A 14,997-nucleotide genomic window follows, 5' to 3' on the forward strand; every position below is an offset into this window, starting at 1 on the left:
TTGCACAAATGGCTGGAGAGAAACCAGTCCCATTTAGAATGGATTCCCAAAGTTACCTGAGATAAAAAAGTGTGCTCATGTGTTGTAAACAGCTTTATCCCTTTTTATTATATACTTTCTAAACCTATTGAGAAATGTTGTTCTAGAATAAAGACTGATTATTTTTTGGCAAAGTAAAAAGGGGGCTTCTTTTAAAGCTTCATAGTTTTGTATGTAGTGTATAGTTTAAAAAAGAACAAATGATCGCCTGCTTTTCCTTTTTTTTGTACATATTTCATATGTTATAAAAAAAATAAAATGCTAAACGTAAAAAAAAAAAAAAAAAAAAAAAAAAATATAGAAAAACTGGCAAAATCTTCATTTTTTACTTTATCAATTAAAGGAGAAATGGAAACGCATCCAGACCACAATTCTAAATGTAAACATATGATGTAGGGGTAGGAATTTCAGAGCCATACATTCTGAGACCACTCCAGCCCAGTGTTCAGGGGTAGGATAGAGGATTTATTCCAATTGACCTTCAGAATTCAGTAACAGGTAATCAAAAAAAGGAAGTAAGTCATCGGCATATAGAGCCAGACAATTTCTGAAACCACCAACCTCTAGGGCCCTCACCTTGTGAGAAGAGCGGAGAGTGCTATTGCCATAGGCTCCATCATTTGCACCATGACAAAATGGTGATGGGGGCCATCCTGCCTAGTACCTCTACCAATCTGAAAATAAAAAGAGAGAGTATGACCTATTTCAGGGCTGCTCTGGGGATTTTCTATATCAGGTAGATTCAGCGTAGAAAGTTCAGACCAAAACCCATGTGGGTAAAGTACCCTCTCTATATATTCCAAGTCAACTAAATCAAAGGCCTTTTCAATTTCTAATGAGACAATTACTCTTGAGTCCAAATTCTCATAAAAAATGTGTAGATAGGAAAAAGAATGAACGTTCTTAAATTTCTAAATCTTCTAATAAAATTCTACTACAGTCAGCATAAAGCTAATTTCTTCTAATATTAAACTATCAACATTTTCTGTGAGTAAGGCAGAGCAATTGCAAGAAATAAACTTGAGTATTCTGTGCAGCAAAGCAACAGTGCTAACCAGTAGAGGGTTATGTTGTGGAAGTTCCGTAATTCTACATTAAACTCCTACCTCAAAAAGCAGCAATTACAGAAGCACATAGCTTCACTTCCAGTGACACTGCCTCCATGATGACAAGACTAGGCCACAAGTACTGGGCCTGTTGTCCATCAATGCAAAAAGAACATAAAAGACTGCAGAGCAGAGTGTCCTCTTTCAAAAATTAGACAATGATATCCCTAAAACGAGGGAAAGATTGATTTCTTATATGGTACTAGCAGCCAGAATAGTCTTTGCACAGTGTTGGAACCAACCGATAGTCAAACATGACTATCTCACACAAAAATTAAACTGGATCATGATCAGTTATAAGCTAAGTTGCACTCTCCATAATAATCAAACTAAGTTTGATAAAACTTAGAAGCTGTGGATTCAATATCTCTCAGTGGATAACTGAGGCAGGGGTGGAAATACCTCAGCTGCTCTTGCTGTTCTACCCTCCTACTTTTTCTTCTTTCTTTCTGTCTTTTTCAGTGGTGGCCTCTCCATAAGGGGCACAGGGGCGCCGCCCCTCCAATCCATGGAGTCTAATGAAAGACCGACACAGAGCAGGAGACACTGAGGTGGAGACACAGAGAAGGTGACACTAAGGAGAAAATGCCAAGAAGGAGACACTGAGGAGGAGATGCAGGCCTGCGACCTAGATGTGGTAAGTGCGGGGTTTGCCAATCGACCGAGTGATGGGGAGGTGGGGGATTTTGACCAACTGACCAACCAACCAAACATGGCTGTTTGAAGTTGAATACCGTTGTTATAGCCCCGGCATCCTCTTCAACAGTGGGCAGTCCGCTTTTCAGATACCACCACAAAATCACTTTTATCCCTTGCATCCCATTTATATAGGCATCACCGTCCCATCATGCTCCGGCAGGTACCCACGTGGTGGGTGCACGGTGATGCCTATATAAATGGGATGCAAGGCGCGCTTCCATCATTACAGCGACAACAGGCGACGAGGCAACATCGGAAGAAGGGAGGAGAAGAACCTGACGTCACAGAAGACCGCACCGGCTGCCTGTTTGAAATCGAGCTAACACACAAACATAGCAGGCAGCCAGCGCTGAAGAAGAAGGCACCGTACATCTGCAGAAGAACCGGGGTTCGCCGAGTCAACAGCGGAAGAGGGGAGAAGATGGAAGAAGCCCCCTGGAGTCCGGAGAAGCCCCCCCCGGAGAGCAGAAGAAGAAACCCCCCCGGAGAGCGGAGAAGACCCCCGGAGAGTGGAAGAAGAAGCCCCCCCTGGTAATTGAGCTAATAACGAAGACAGGGGGGGCATCCGGAGCAGAATAATAAATTATTTTAAAAAGCCTTGTGTTGTGTGTTTACTAACTTTTACTTTTTGCCTACAGGTGAATGGATAGGGGTACGATGTACCCCATATCCATTCACTTAGGGTGGGGGGCCGGTATCTGGGGGCCCCCTTATTAAAGGGGACTCCCAGATTCCGATAAGCCCCCGCCCGCATACCCCGACAACCAACGGCAAGGGTTGTCGGGAAGAGGTCCTGTCCTCATCAACATGGGGACAGGGTGCTCTGGGGTGGGGGGGCCCGCAGTGCGCCCCCCTGCCCCAGAGCACCCAACCCCCCCATGTTGAGGGCATGCGGCCTGGCACGGCTCAGGAGGGGGGGGGGACGCTCGCTCGTCCCCACTCCCATTCCTGACCGGCCGGGTAGCGTGCTTTGGATACGGGTCTGGTATGGATTGTAGGGGGACCCCCTACATCGATTTTTCGGCGGAGGGGGGTCTCCTTACAACCCATAACAGACCTACGGGCCTGGTATGCTCCTGGGGGGGAACCCATGCCGGTTTGGAATTTACAAATTGCCGTGGAGTTCTCCCTCGGGAATGCATACCAAATGTTGTCGCTTGAATTGGCCTTTACAAGGTGTGACTAACTTTACACTTTGTAAAAGCAGCCCTAGTTTTACACCAGGCAAACTAACACTTACGGCGAAAAAACTAGGCACAAAAGCTTTGAGGATCGCCCTAAGTGCTAATTTGCATACTAGAAGAGGCATTTCGACTCGAAATGCCCCCAGTGGCGGATGCGGTACTGCATCCTAAGATCCGGCAGTGTAAGTCCCTTACAGATGTCGGATCTTCTGCCTAACTTAGGAAAACTGCTTCTGAGGATCAGTTCCAAAGTTAGAACCAGAGATACGACGGCTTACGCCGGAGTATCTCTTTTGTGGATATGGCCCTCTGTTTAGAGAATTAATTTGGAAAGGAGGACAAGCTAGAATAGGGCTGCAGACTCTGCAGCTCCCAATGAGGGGAGGGGGAATGGCAGTACCACACCCACGATGCTATTTTTTAGCAGCCCAATTGCAGCATCTTGGAGTAAAGACAGAAGTAGGAGGAGACATAAATGGAAACCTAATGATTCAAAGAGCCCCCCATAAAACAATTAGAGAGGTGCTGGAGGCTAATTAATTTATTAATTTAACCCCTACGGTCAAGATGGCAACCAAAGTGTGGAAAGCCGTAATGACAGTTGGTGGACAGGTGGGAGTAACGGAGAACGCACCATTATGGAACAACAGGAACCTCCGGGAGTTGGAGACAGTGGGAGAAATTAAAGAATGGGCAGCAAAAGGAATAGTCAGACTGGCTCAATTATATGAGGGAAGTACTTTAAAAACGTTTGCTACCTTAAGAGAGGAATATGAAATCCCTAATTGCACGTTCTACAGGTATCTCCAGATTAGGCACACGTTAAATGCGCAGTTCGATAGAGCGGGACCAAATTGGATTGGGACTCAAGTCTCTCAAAAACTAGCCGGGGGGATGGAGAAGAAAGGGTTTATCTCTGAAATTTACCCATATATATGTGATGGGAATATTGAGGGACCAGAGCAGATTAAGAGTAGAAAGAAATGGGAGGAAGATCTGGGAACTATAACGGATGACCAATGGAGGAAGGTGTTGGAAAGAGGGCATATGGTCACAGTTTCACCCGCCCAGAAGATATAATTTTTAAAGATGATACACAGGACGTACTATACCCCAAAAAGATTATTCAGATTTGGGTGGAGAGTAGATGCGGGATGCCCCAGATGCCAGGATATCGGGGATTTAGTGCACATGATATGGAGGTGCCCAAAATTATTTAGGTATTGGCAAGGGATCATCGATCCTATCAATATGACCTATGGGACTCATTTGGAGATGGACCCCAGAACGTGCATACTGGGACTATGGGAGGAAAGGGGAGGGGAGAAAAGCACTATAAAAGCAGTATCGAGGTGCCTCTTTCAGGCAAGAAAATTAATTGCTCAAAGATGGCAGGCAGTAAATCCCCCAACAATAAATGAATGGATAAATGAAGTGACAACAACTGTATGGAAAGAGAAAGCAGTTTATGTTAAAAGAAGAAATAGCAAGGAATTCTATAAAATCTGGAGGCCATGGTTGCTTAGAATGGGATACCCTGTGTAAAATTACGTATGCTGGTTTGGAGAATGAGGGTGGGGGGTGGTAGGCTAAAATGAACTAAAAGGGGGAAACATACAAGGTTATGAAATACGGGGAATGAGAAATGCTTTGCAAATGGACTATTGTGAATGTAACCTGTTTTTATATTGATGGAAAAGAAAAAACCTAATAAAGAGAATTAAAACTAAAAAAAAAGAGGTCCTGTCATGCTTTTGTTCTATTACAACTGATGTTCACATTCCTTGCAATAGGAATAAAAGTGACCCAAATTTTTTTTTTAAAAGGACAGTGTCAAAATAAAAATAAAAAGTTAAATGAGGGTTCATTAGTAACCCAAATTATAAGTTAGTCCCTTATTTTAAACATGTTTGATTGAGAAATTAAAGCCCTAATTAATTTTCTGCTAACAGATATTGATCAGGTTGCAACTGTCAACTTCTTATCTTTACTCTAAGGCCTTGTACACACGATCGGACAAAACCGATGAAAATGGACTGAAGTTCAGTTTCATCGGTCTAAACCGACCGTGTGTGGGCCCCATTGGTCAGTTGTCCATCGGTCCAAAAAAAAGAGAACGTACTTTAAAATTGAACCGATGGATGCCTAACCGATGGGTCAAAGCCAGTCGTTAATACGCACGACCATCGGTTCAATATCCACGCATTCTCAGACTAAATGAGGGGACGGGAGCAATCATTCTTGTAAAACTAGCATTCGTCTTGGAGATAGCACATTCATCACGCTGTAACAGACAAAAAAGCACAAATCGTCTTTTACTAACACAAAATCAGCTAAAGCAGCCCCAAGGGTGGCGCCATTGGATTTGAACTTCCCCTTTAGAGTGCCGTCGTACGTGGTTTACGTGTCCGCGTTCTGACATGATCGGTTTTTAAACTGATGGTGTGTAGGCACATCAGACCATCAGTCAGCTTCATCGGTTAACCGATGAAAACGGCTCTTCGGACCGTTCTCGTCGGATGGACTGATCGTGTGTACGCGGCCCCATTGTGTTGACTGGTGACAGAGGTGAGATCACATACCCATATACATTAGACAACAATGTAATTTCTGCGGGTGGCCGTTGAGTCAGCCGCTAATAGATAGGTTAGGGACTGGGTCCGTTAAAAGGCATTCAAGGGGATAGAGAAGGTGAAGAAATATGCACAGTATAACCTGTTTGCTTACGCTAGCCATACAATAGTATAATTTTGAATGAGCATTTGTACAAATATTCATATGAATATTTTTAGTACATTCAATGACTTGGTGAATGTCATTTGCAAGTGAAAATGTTTGTATGTGAATTGGGAAAAGTGGCGCTGCATCTGAACTAAAATGTGACCTAATAGATCACCCTTCACAAAGAATCGTACACTAATTTATATCATAAGTGACTTAATCCAGTGGTTTGTAATCTCACAGAGTACACTTTAACCCTTAATGAGATACTATGTACTTTCACCAGTATTTCACTAGCATAATTACACCAAATGCCAACATTTATCAAACAATTATATTCTTAAAGTGTCCTTAACCTTTCATGAATTAATTAAGTGGCTGTGTTGCTCAATCGAGCACTGTGCAGTAGTTCATCAAAAACCGCATAAGAAAATATATAAAAAGTTCATATGAAAAATATTGAGAAATAACAGTCCAAAGATAAAGTCCAGAGTGCAAAATCCGGTGCAGCTCTGCATAGAAACCAATCAGCTTCCATTTTTTTTGTCAAAGCTTAATTGAACAAGCTAAAGTTAGAAGCTGATTGGCTACCATGCACAGCTGCACCAGATTTTGTACTCTCCAGTTTTAGTAAATCGACCCCAATGTGTGTTGACAATTGACTAAGGCTGCATTCACACCTGAGCGTTTTGTAGCCTGAAGCGCGACACCCCAAAATGCTAGAGGGGAAAAAATACATCTATGGAGATGGTTCACATCTCCACTACAAAACGCCTGACGCCGAACGTCTGAGCCCAAACAAGTTCTGGACCCTTTGTTGTCGCTCGAATTTGGGCGTTTGGGCGTTTTACATTGGTGACCCTAGACCTGTAAAAAAATTGCGGTAAAAAACGCCGCGTTTTGTCGCGGCAAATCGCAGTAAAAACCGATGCATTTTGTCGGGGCAAATCGTGGTAAAAAACGCCGCAAAACGCTACGCTCAGGTGTGAATGCAGCCTAAGAGGGGATTAACCTCACTTTGGAGAGATTTCGTCTCACTTCCTGTTGTGTGTACAGGACAGGAACATAAGGGAATTCCCGCCAGTAAGACACACATGGCAAATTGAAAAAAATAAATACAAATATGACAGGGCTTTTAACTATTTCCTAGTTTATCCAAAAGTTTGAGATGCATTCACAGTAATTTCTATGGAGAAAAAATATATATGAGTGGCAAAAACAACTTCAAATCAAGCTGTATACCACATCATAAATATACTACCGTATTTTACGACGTATAAGACGACCCCCTATTTTTCCAGGAATGCTGAGAAGCTGAGGGGTAGCCGGAACAACCACTGACAGAAACAGGCTTTTTTCAAATCTCACTGTGCCTCACTGTGCCATTACATTACATTACATGCCTCCACTGTGCCATTACATTACATGCCTCTACTGTGCCATCACTTGCCTCCACTGTGCCATCACTTGCCCCCACTGTGCCATCACTTGCCCCCACTGTGCCATCACTTGCCTCCACTGTACCATCACTTGCCCCCACTGTGCCGGCCAAGACGATCTCCCTACCTTATTTTTTGCAGATTCTGGATTCCAGGCTGCGGGCATCCATGATTCAAAAGCTGCACTTTCTCCTCAGACTGTTCCGTGATAGGCGGAACACAAATTTTCCCAGCAGGGCCTCTGTTCAGTGTCCCGCCTATAACGGATGTCCTCTCGTCCGAGGATGAGAAGGCATCCATGATAGGCGGAACACTGAACAGAGGTCCTGCTGGGAAAATTTGTGTTCCGCATATCACGGAACAGTCTGAGAAGGAGGCGCGGCTTTTAAATCATGGATGCCAGCAGCCTGACGGAGACTGTCATCGGCGTATAAGACGACCCCCGACTTTGGATGCATTTTTTTGCATCCTTAAGGTCGTCTTATACACCGGAAAATACGGTACACCAATTCAAACTCACTTTCAGTCCCTTTAGAAATGCTTTACATACATGTCAGTGGTGATCTGCGATTGGCCACGTGAAGATTGAGACATTCATCTGTACCTCCTCCAGTCACAGAAGGTCTTGTATTCATTGAAAAGAATGCAAGCTGTTTTTAAGATTGGATAAGCTGCAGAGCAAAGACCTGCTGTCATCAGTGTACTTCAGCCAGAATTGTGGGGTTGATTTACTAAAACGGAAAGTCCAAAATCTGGTGCAGCTCTGCATAAAAAACAATCAGCTTCCATGCTTTCTTTGAAAAATAATTGTGGCTCAATGTTTGTACAACTGCATGTACACATTGGTAACAACAAAACCTGGGGGAATGTCCAGGAAAAAAACAGGCCTCCATACCGACCAGCCTGCAGAACAACCAAATTAACCTGTCTAACAGTATGCGTTAAAAACAGGGGTTTTGTCCGCACGCATTTGCAAACGCATGTGTGAGCCACAGAGCCGCGGCACCACAGAGCCGCCAAAGCACCCTGTAATCTGTGGTCCTAACACTAAACAATTAGCGTCTCCACAGTGGAAGCACATGCATTCTACTGGATAGATGAGGGCAGGTGGACTGAACGGGAGCCACCCCTCCTTAAAGGTACAGGAGCACACCAAACACCCAGCATATAGCACAATGGCTGCATAGGTGCTGGTGTACTGCTGGACCAATATAAACACCACAGGTGAAACAAAAACGTGTCCACCGCCCCCATCTATTGCTGGCAATCGCAGTAAGTGGCATTGGAAGGCTAAAGCAGATAACAACAAAACCTGGGGGAATTCCCAGGAAAAAAACAGGCCTCCATACCGATCAGCCTGCAGAACAACCAAATTAACCCGTCTAACAGTATGCGTTAAAAACAGGGGTTTTGTCCACACGCATTTGCAAACGCATGCGTGAGCCACAGAGCCGCGCCAAGGCACCCTGTAATCTGTGGTCCTAACACTAAACAATGAGTGTCCCCACAGTGGAGGCACATGCATTCTACTGGATAGATGAGGGCAGGTGGACTGAACGGGAGCCATCCCTCCTTAAGGGTACAGGAGCACACCAAACACCCAGCATATAGAACAATGGCTGCATAGGTGCTGGTGTACTGCTGGACCAATATAAACACCACAGGTGAAACAAAAACGTGTCCACCGCCCCCATCTATTGCTGGCAATCGCAGTAAGTGGCATTGGAAGGCTAAAACAGATAACAACAAAACCTGGGGGAATGCCCAGGAAAAAAATGGTAAGATGCCCTCCATCAACCTTTATGTTTATTGTGTTTACCTTGTTTATTTTAGCACATTTATATGATGAACCTTGCTGATACTGTAAATGTGCATACCAATAGGTATGTTCTGTCACTCGTCTCACAGAAGTAGTCGGAGTCGCATACTCTGATCTACCCTGGTTCGCTTTCCTTCCTAGAGAATCGATCCCAGACAGTGAAACTAGGAGCTTTCACTTCGGAAGCACGTACAATTACATGGTCCCTCAAGGATCACCCCTATTGCTTGTGCTCTTCAACATCTACCTCTGCCCACTACTCAAAATCATCAGCAAACAGGACCTGCTCTATCACTCCTACGCTGATGACACTCAACTTTACCTTCGCATCACCGACAAAAAGGACCAATACCACTCACTAGAAAATTGCCTCGTATTGATCGATAATTGGATGACGGAGAGCTCCCTCAAACTTAATGGATCCAAAACAGAACTTCTCTTTCTCCACGCAAACCGAAAGAAAAACTCTAGGACAACATGCACACCACCCACCATCCTTGGGCAAATCATCACCCCAAGCACCAAAGTCAAAAGCCTCAAAGTCATCTTTGACTCAGACATCAGTAGTCAGTGGATCTCACTACCCTCTCCGCCTGCTGTGTAGACTCATCCCCTTCATCCCAGGAGAGGACACAGCAGTAGTAGTTAGAACAATCATCAATTACCGATTCGACTACGCAAACTCCCTCTACCTCGGACTCCCCAAATACCAAATTTCGCATCTACAAGTCATCCAGAACACAGCAGCCAGACTGGTAACAGGAAAAAAAAACCTGGGGATCAATCATCCCGTCCCTGAGGACCCTCCATTGGCTAGCCGTGAAGAATTGGGTTACATTCAAAACCCTCTGCCTCACTTACAAATACACACAAGGAAACGCTCCTCAATACCTATGCAAGAAAATAAAACACTACACCCCTAGTCGCGCCCTCCGGTCAACTAACCAAAACCTCCTCCACATCCCCAAGACCCGCTACAAATCTAAAGGAGAACGAAGATTTGCAGTCCAAGGACCACGGCTATGGAACGCTCTACCCACGGACATCCACATGGAAGAAAACCATCGGGCCTTCAGAAAAAAAATTAAGGCCCACCTCTTCTGAAGACACAGGATGCCACTGGATGCAAAAAGCACCTTGAGGCGATTTAGTTACTCACTCACTCAGTCTAAATAAATATATCATTTATTTGGTGTTATTTTTGATGTAATTCATTATGTTGTAATTTCTGTACATATATTTACCCTTTTTTTTTAACTATTTGTCCAGGAGTGGTAGCACATATCCCCTGAGGAAGCCTATCAAACGGCAAAACATGTTGGGATTGCTACACCATAACAACTGTAACCAATTCACAATGTGGATATCAAACATGAAATGTTTCCATGTTTTTTAATATATTCTTATTTTGTCTTTTAACATGAAATATATGAATAAATAGATTGAATTTTAACATATGTTGTGATTAAAGCTATTGACACCTACAAAATCGCAGCTCTTCCACATAGAATTTTGAGTGTCTTTTTTTGTCAAAGTTTAATTCACCAAGTTAGAGCTGATTGGCTACCATACACAGCTGCACCAGATTTTGCACTCTCCAGTTTTAGTAAATCAACTCCTGTAAATTTGAGTGTTGGACGCCCAATGTGGACTGTACTGTACAGGAGGAATAAATGTAAAAGTATGGAAGGAAAAATTACCCCAGGGAGCTTGGTGTTGCAGCAAAAAATACTGATGTTTTTTGTTATATCAAAAAACATGTACATATTATTACAGTCGTAGGGATAATGTAACAGTGACATAACAGGATGTTTTTGTACAGAAGTAAAACTAGAAAACTGACGTGTTTCGACCTCATCTATGCGGTCTTCTTCAGGGAGTGACAAAGGAATGCTCTAGAAGAAAATACATATAATGCGTAAATAATTCAACAAACAAGAGCACTTTCCAAGTTTAAACATATACAAAGGTTATAGTGTGTATATAAAGGTAAGTATATTTACTCTTTAATGGCTGGGGGAAGAAATGCTCCCCATATGTTGGGTTCAAGAAACCGGCCTGGGACCCCGTGGCTCCGGCGGCAACCTGTAGGGCCCATGTGAAGGCAGGTGGAAGGGTGAGATGAAAAAAGCCCCAGCTGTAGATGTGAGGACCAAACTGGGAGAAAGTATTCCAGACCTTGAATACACTATGCTGTACAGAAATACCATGTGTACCCTAAATAGCAATATTGGGGATAGTCCCAGATGGAGCTGTGCCTACATAGATGAAGAAGATGTGGACTAGAGCCCTTTACTTAGCTCCTAAGACTATTCTACAGAAATGGATCGAGACAACACCTCCAACCCACAAACAATGGTGTAATAAGATTAATTTTATATTAAAAAGAGAAAAACTGGCTTACAGACACAGGGGAGTTCCCCATAAATTTAATAGAATATGGTCCTATTGGCTTGCTCCTGTCAATTTGTTTTACGATGGTATGTGCAGGGAGTTGGAAGAGGAGGGGGGAGTGGGGCGACCAGCGGTAGAAGATAGATCTGAAATAAACCTACAAGTAGAGATTGAAATGAAAATTAATGATATATAGAGGTGTATGTTTATTGTTGTATTGTCTTGTTATGCCGCGTACACACGATCGGTCAATCCGATGATAATGGTCTGATGGACCGTTTTGATCAGACCAAACCGATCGTGTGTGGGCCCCATCGGTTATTTATCCATCGGTTAAAAAATTTGGAACTTGTTTTAAAATTAACCAATGGATTCCTAACCGATAGAAAAAAAACGATTGTTTGTAGGCACGTCCATCGGTTAAAAATCCACGCATGCTCAGAATCAAGTCGACGCATGCTTGGAAGCATTGAACTTAGTTTTTTTCAGCACGTCGTTGTGTTTTACGTCACCGCGTTCTGACACGATCGTTTTTTTAACTGATGGTGTGTAGGCACGACTGACCATTAGTCAGCTTCATCGGTTAACTGATGGAAAAATCCATCAGACCATTCTCATCGGATTGACCGATCGTGTGTACAGGGCATTAGATGTTTTATGTCTTTGAGGTATTTATTTTATTTTTTTTCTTTCTTTCTTATCCTGATAGAATAGATAATTATTGCAATGTTGGATTGTATTAAGATGTTTGTATTATCTTATCATAGAATGTAAATGGAAAGTTTTTTTCTTGTCTCACTACTACAGTTACTATTTAAAAAACTTTCTCTAAGTATATAAAAAGCAATAACAAAACTAAAATAAAAATAATTTGATTAAAAAAAAAGAGAACCAAACTCCGGGCCCACGAGAAGTCGTACTGGTGCCACCATGCATGCAGGGCCAGATTAAGAACATCATGGGCCTGGTGCTGAGGATTTTGGTGGGGCCTTTTAGGCTGCATTCACACCTCCGCGACAAGTAACGCCGCGTACGCGGCGTATTTTGCCGCGAATAGTGTAACTTTTTTTTTACAAATCCTTCCTATTGCTTTGTATGGCCGATCGCCAATGCCGCCTGAAAAAAAGGGTCCGGGACTTTTTTTCATGCCGCAGGTGTACGGCGTCTATGAGATGTGAACCATCTCATAGACAGCAATGGGAATTCTCCCCTCCAGCGGCACGAGCGGCCGGCGTCGGGCGTTTTGTCGCGGAGGTGTGAATGGGGTGAAATAAATAATAAATAAATGCGTGGGAATGACATGAACGCAGCCCAGCCAAGGCAAGTGACCAAAGGCACAGAACCCAGAAGGAAGACCGGGTGAAGATGTAAGCACCCGGGCCCCGCCTGATTCATCGCAGCACTGGAGGGCTCAGTCTGAAAATTGAAGTGTACACTAATGTGCTAATATGCTGTGCATACTTGTACGTTGTGGCATAACCTACCCCAGGGCCTCTAAAAAGTAGTAATGTCAGGAAAGTTTACTACCGCTTTATTATCACAGGATCCCAGGAGCCTCTCATGGGCCCCCTACTGACCCGGTGGACGGTGGCCCTTGGGCAGTGCCTAAGTGCACAGTTGCCAACATTTAAAAAATATTTTCAGGGCCACTTTTTTATATAAGTGCTATATTTAGAGTAGCTGAGATCCCCGATGTTCCTCTATACATCATAGTAGTAATCACAAAATTAAATGAGTACTAATAATGGGGCAGAACAAATATGAGAACTGATATTTCCTTTAGTTGAAGTAACAAAAGTGTGTCCATTCTAGAGCTGGTAACATTGAGGACATTCAGTATAATTTTAAAGAACTGTTTTTGTGGGTAAGCGACATAGGGGAGGAGTATGGATGGTATATAAGTGGGAAGTATGTGCAGGTGAGGGAGAGGAATGTGGAGGGTCTAACAGTGGGCACTATGTACAGGAGAGGAGTACAAAGGGTATGGAAAAAAGCACTATGTACAGGAGAGGAGTGTGAAGGGTATGACAATGGGCAGTATGTACAGGAAGAGTGAGGGGGTATGACAGAGGGTAGTACGTACCAGAGAGAAGTGTGGAGGGTATGATGGGGCAGTATGTACAGGAGAGGAGTGTGGAGGGTATGACAGTGGGCAGTATGTACAGGAGAGGAATGTAGACGGTATGATAGTGGGCTCTATGTATAGGAGAGGCGTGTGGAGGGTATGACAGTGAACACTATGTATAGGAGAGGAGTGTGGAGGGTATGACAGTGGGCACTATGTATAGGAGAGGAGTGTGGAGGGTATGACAGTGAGCAGTATGTACAGGAGAGGAGTGTGGAGGGTGCGACAGTGGGCACTAAGTACAGGAGAGAAGTGTATGACAGCAGGCACTATGTACAGGAGAGGAGTGTGAAGGGTATGACAGTGGGCGCTATGTATAGGAGAGGAGTGTGGAGGGTATGACAGTGGGCACTATGTACAGGAGAGGAGTGTGTAGGGTATGACAGTGGGTACTATGTATAGGAGAGAAGTGTGGAGAGTATGACAGTGGGCACTATGTACAGGAGAGGAGTGTGGAGAGTATGACAGTGAGCACTATGTACAGGAGTGGAAGGATATATAGTAGTAGTGGTTAAGCGGGTCATACATGGATTGAAATTACGCCAATTATGCAGAGACCAGCCATAGTCAATCTATGTATGGGCTAGCTGGTTTTACACAAGTCAATCTATTAATCAACTTGAGTACAACCAGCCTGTTTTTTTCTTTTCTTAAAACAATCAGTGCTGCCAGCTAAAGTTAGCAACACTGATCATTGTACGCACTGGCAGAACACAATAACACTGCAGGAGTGATTCCCCCATCCACAGGTCAGCAGGTGAGAGGGTGTGTGGGGACAGGCTGGGGAGAGATACTAGTCAGTGGCTGGGTAGGCACTGGTAGTATCAGAGCCAGATACACACAGGTTACATAAGCCACGATCGTTAGAGCGAGAACAATAATTCTAGTACTAGACCTCCTCTGTAACTCTAAACATGTAACCTAAAAAAATGTAAAGCATCGCTTAGGATACCAAAAAAAATTGTGCTAACTTAACTAACTAACTGTTTTTTTAATGAATGAAACATTTTTTTCCAAAAAAACATGTTTGAAAAATTGCTGCGCAAATACAGTGCTAGAGCTGCACAATTAATCGTTAAAAAAATCGTGATCTCGATTCAACCCCCCTGACGATCTTCAATGCAGAGTTTGCTGATTCTTTCATATAACAAGTGGAGAGACTTTCAGCTGTCAAAAGAAAATATCTGGGCAGTCTGCCAAGTTTTTAACAGGAAACATTGTAACTGACACTTCCTTCTTAGATCAAAGGAATACACTTCTGTGTGTAAAGAAAAAATCTGGGCAGTCTGCGAAGTTTGTAAACAAAATGAAACATTGTAACTAACTAACATTGTAACTAAATTTAACCACTTAAAGTCCAACACTTGTTTCTTAAGTTAGAAAGCAATATTATTTGCTAGAAAATTACTTGGAACTGCCAAACATTATATATATTTTAGCAGAGACTCTAGGGAATACAATGGCTATTGCT

This window comes from Rana temporaria, chromosome 2 (genome assembly GCF_905171775.1).
Source record: "Rana temporaria chromosome 2, aRanTem1.1, whole genome shotgun sequence".
In the NCBI taxonomy this organism is placed as follows: domain Eukaryota; kingdom Metazoa; phylum Chordata; class Amphibia; order Anura; family Ranidae; genus Rana; species Rana temporaria.